Source organism: Pristiophorus japonicus, unplaced genomic scaffold (assembly GCF_044704955.1).
Source record: "Pristiophorus japonicus isolate sPriJap1 unplaced genomic scaffold, sPriJap1.hap1 HAP1_SCAFFOLD_2091, whole genome shotgun sequence".
Taxonomy (NCBI): Eukaryota; Metazoa; Chordata; class Chondrichthyes; family Pristiophoridae; genus Pristiophorus; species Pristiophorus japonicus.
In genome coordinates this window covers 20,001-25,000 of record NW_027251790.1, presented here as the reverse complement: position 1 = coordinate 25,000, position 5,000 = coordinate 20,001, and positions in this window count along the sequence as shown.

The following is a 5,000-nucleotide window of genomic DNA, read 5'->3' as shown; positions in this document are numbered from 1 at the left end:
CTTGGTCTCGCTGGCGCAACCGAAGTGCCAGGCTGGATAACTCATTAACCAGAAGGCGGCTGGAGGCAGGCAGGGCTGATGGCTGAGGCCGGGTGGAGGCCACCCGCGGCCGGGAAAGTCAAAAGTCCCGTTGTGTGGAAGTCTATGAGGTCAGATTCGGCCGCCTTACCGGGCCTTCGGTTGATGGTTTCCCGCTTGGGCAAGCGAGTCGGCCCGGCAAAGTGGCCACTTGCATTTTCTGGCAAGTGTCTGCGAACAACGTTAATGAGTTGAACCTTGGAAATTGCCGGAAGTCCCGATGAAGAAATGAAAATGCCCCTTTTGCGGGGATTTGGATGCTCATGGCCGGCAGCAGGTGGCCCGACGCCCCGCCAACTTGACACTTGTCATTTCTGTCCTTGGGGGTTGGCGGGGTATCTGCACAGAGGTAGGAGGTGGCAGAATCGAGACTTGGTGAGTTTTCCAAACAAACGTCTCGAGCCTCCAGGTCTGCAGAGACCGACCAGGGCTGCCGCCCAACCGACTATTCACCCTTTTTGGGCGGGAATTTATTCCCTTTTTGCCCATTTTTCGGGTTTTTGGTCGGGCTTCAAAAGCGGCTGCCCGAGGCCTGGCAGAGGCCGGGGCATGGGCCCCGATCGCGCCAGGCGGCTCGCGCGACCCGATTAGGCCCCGAAAGGAGTCGGGAAATCGGCAGACCTTGCCGAGTTCAGCCCGCGGTGGCGGGGGGCAGGTCGGTTCGGCTCAAATCATTAACCAAAGCCGAGACTTGGTCTCGCTGGCGCAACCGAAGTGCCAGGCTGGATAACTCATTAACCAGAAGGCGGCTGGAGGCAGGCAGGGCTGATGGCTGAGGCCGGGTGGAGGCCACCCGCGGCCGGGAAAGTCAAAAGTCCCGTTGTGTGGAAGTCTATGAGGTCAGATTCGGCCGCCTTACCGGGCCTTCGGTTGATGGTTTCCCGCTTGGGCAAGCGAGTCGGCCCGGCAAAGTGGCCACTTGCATTTTCTGGCAAGTGTCTGCGAACAACGTTAATGAGTTGAACCTCGGAAATTGCCGGAAGTCCCGATGAAGAAATGAAAATGCCCCTTTTGCGGGGATTTGGATGCTCATGGCCGGCAGCAGGTGGCCCGACGCCCCGCCAACTTGACACTTGTCATTTCTGTCCTTGGGGGTTGGCGGGGTATCTGCACAGAGGTAGGAGGTGGCAGAATCGAGACTTGGTGAGTTTTCCAAACAAACGTCTCGAGCCTCCAGGTCTGCAGAGACCGACCAGGGCTGCCGCCCAACCGACTATTCACCCTTTTTGGGCGGGAATTTATTCCCTTTTTGCCCATTTTTCGGGTTTTTGGTCGGGCTTCAAAAGCGGCTGCCCGAGGCCTGGCAGAGGCCGGGGCATGGTCCCCGATCGCGCCAGGCGGCTCGCGCGACCCGATTAGGCCCCGAAAGGAGTCGGGAAATCGGCAGACCTGCCCGAGTTCAGCCCGGGGGGGGCGGGGGGCAGGTCGGTTCGGCTCAAATCATTAACCAAAGCCGAGACTTGGTCTCGCTGGCGCAACCGAAGTGCCAGGCTGGATAACTCATTAACCAGAAGGCGGCTGGAGGCAGGCAGGGCTGATGGCTGAGGCCGGGTGGAGGCCACCCGCGGCCGGGAAAGTCAAAAGTCCCGTTGTGTGGAAGTCTATGAGGTCAGATTCGGCCGCCTTACCGGGCCTTCGGTTGATGGTTTCCCGCTTGGGCAAGCGAGTCGGCCCGGCAAAGTGGCCACTTGCATTTTCTGGCAAGTGTCTGCGAACAACGTTAATGAGTTGAACCTTGGAAATTGCCGGAAGTCCCGATGAAGAAATGAAAATGCCCCTTTTGCGGGGATTTGGATGCTCATGGCCGGCAGCAGGTGGCCCGACGCCCCGCCAACTTGACACTTGTCATTTCTGTCCTTGGGGGTTGGCGGGGTATCTGCACAGAGGTAGGAGGTGGCAGAATCGAGACTTGGTGAGTTTTCCAAACAAACGTCTCGAGCCTCCAGGTCTGCAGAGACCGACCAGGGCTGCCGCCCAACCGACTATTCACCCTTTTTGGGCGGGAATTTATTCCCTTTTTGCCCATTTTTCGGGTTTTTGGTCGGGCTTCAAAAGCGGCTGCCCGAGGCCTGGCAGAGGCCGGGGCATGGGCCCCGATCGCGCCAGGCGGCTCGCGCGACCCGATTAGGCCCCGAAAGGAGTCGGGAAATCGGCAGACCTTGCCGAGTTCAGCCCGCGGTGGCGGGGGGCAGGTCGGTTCGGCTCAAATCATTAACCAAAGCCGAGACTTGGTCTCGCTGGCGCAACCGAAGTGCCAGGCTGGATAACTCATTAACCAGAAGGCGGCTGGAGGCAGGCAGGGCTGATGGCTGAGGCCGGGTGGAGGCCACCCGCGGCCGGGAAAGTCAAAAGTCCCGTTGTGTGGAAGTCTATGAGGTCAGATTCGGCCGCCTTACCGGGCCTTCGGTTGATGGTTTCCCGCTTGGGCAAGCGAGTCGGCCCGGCAAAGTGGCCACTTGCATTTTCTGGCAAGTGTCTGCGAACAACGTTAATGAGTTGAACCTCGGAAATTGCCGGAAGTCCCGATGAAGAAATGAAAATGCCCCTTTTGCGGGGATTTGGATGCTCATGGCCGGCAGCAGGTGGCCCGACGCCCCGCCAACTTGACACTTGTCATTTCTGTCCTTGGGGGTTGGCGGGGTATCTGCACAGAGGTAGGAGGTGGCAGAATCGAGACTTGGTGAGTTTTCCAAACAAACGTCTCGAGCCTCCAGGTCTGCAGAGACCGACCAGGGCTGCCGCCCAACCGACTATTCACCCTTTTTGGGCGGGAATTTATTCCCTTTTTGCCCATTTTTCGGGTTTTTGGTCGGGCTTCAAAAGCGGCTGCCCGAGGCCTGGCAGAGGCCGGGGCATGGTCCCCGATCGCGCCAGGCGGCTCGCGCGACCCGATTAGGCCCCGAAAGGAGTCGGGAAATCGGCAGACCTGCCCGAGTTCAGCCCGGGGGGGGCGGGGGGCAGGTCGGTTCGGCTCAAATCATTAACCAAAGCCGAGACTTGGTCTCGCTGGCGCAACCGAAGTGCCAGGCTGGATAACTCATTAACCAGAAGGCGGCTGGAGGCAGGCAGGGCTGATGGCTGAGGCCGGGTGGAGGCCACCCGCGGCCGGGAAAGTCAAAAGTCCCGTTGTGTGGAAGTCTATGAGGTCAGATTCGGCCGCCTTACCGGGCCTTCGGTTGATGGTTTCCCGCTTGGGCAAGCGAGTCGGCCCGGCAAAGTGGCCACTTGCATTTTCTGGCAAGTGTCTGCGAACAACGTTAATGAGTTGAACCTTGGAAATTGCCGGAAGTCCCGATGAAGAAATGAAAATGCCCCTTTTGCGGGGATTTGGATGCTCATGGCCGGCAGCAGGTGGCCCGACGCCCCGCCAACTTGACACTTGTCATTTCTGTCCTTGGGGGTTGGCGGGGTATCTGCACAGAGGTAGGAGGTGGCAGAATCGAGACTTGGTGAGTTTTCCAAACAAACGTCTCGAGCCTCCAGGTCTGCAGAGACCGACCAGGGCTGCCGCCCAACCGACTATTCACCCTTTTTGGGCGGGAATTTATTCCCTTTTTGCCCATTTTTCGGGTTTTTGGTCGGGCTTCAAAAGCGGCTGCCCGAGGCCTGGCAGAGGCCGGGGCATGGGCCCCGATCGCGCCAGGCGGCTCGCGCGACCCGATTAGGCCCCGAAAGGAGTCGGGAAATCGGCAGACCTTGCCGAGTTCAGCCCGCGGTGGCGGGGGGCAGGTCGGTTCGGCTCAAATCATTAACCAAAGCCGAGACTTGGTCTCGCTGGCGCAACCGAAGTGCCAGGCTGGATAACTCATTAACCAGAAGGCGGCTGGAGGCAGGCAGGGCTGATGGCTGAGGCCGGGTGGAGGCCACCCGCGGCCGGGAAAGTCAAAAGTCCCGTTGTGTGGAAGTCTATGAGGTCAGATTCGGCCGCCTTACCGGGCCTTCGGTTGATGGTTTCCCGCTTGGGCAAGCGAGTCGGCCCGGCAAAGTGGCCACTTGCATTTTCTGGCAAGTGTCTGCGAACAACGTTAATGAGTTGAACCTCGGAAATTGCCGGAAGTCCCGATGAAGAAATGAAAATGCCCCTTTTGCGGGGATTTGGATGCTCATGGCCGGCAGCAGGTGGCCCGACGCCCCGCCAACTTGACACTTGTCATTTCTGTCCTTGGGGGTTGGCGGGGTATCTGCACAGAGGTAGGAGGTGGCAGAATCGAGACTTGGTGAGTTTTCCAAACAAACGTCTCGAGCCTCCAGGTCTGCAGAGACCGACCAGGGCTGCCGCCCAACCGACTATTCACCCTTTTTGGGCGGGAATTTATTCCCTTTTTGCCCATTTTTCGGGTTTTTGGTCGGGCTTCAAAAGCGGCTGCCCGAGGCCTGGCAGAGGCCGGGGCATGGTCCCCGATCGCGCCAGGCGGCTCGCGCGACCCGATTAGGCCCCGAAAGGAGTCGGGAAATCGGCAGACCTGCCCGAGTTCAGCCCGGGGGGGGCGGGGGGCAGGTCGGTTCGGCTCAAATCATTAACCAAAGCCGAGACTTGGTCTCGCTGGCGCAACCGAAGTGCCAGGCTGGATAACTCATTAACCAGAAGGCGGCTGGAGGCAGGCAGGGCTGATGGCTGAGGCCGGGTGGAGGCCACCCGCGGCCGGGAAAGTCAAAAGTCCCGTTGTGTGGAAGTCTATGAGGTCAGATTCGGCCGCCTTACCGGGCCTTCGGTTGATGGTTTCCCGCTTGGGCAAGCGAGTCGGCCCGGCAAAGTGGCCACTTGCATTTTCTGGCAAGTGTCTGCGAACAACGTTAATGAGTTGAACCTTGGAAATTGCCGGAAGTCCCGATGAAGAAATGAAAATGCCCCTTTTGCGGGGATTTGGATGCTCATGGCCGGCAGCAGGTGGCCCGACGCCCCGCCAACTTGACACTTGTCA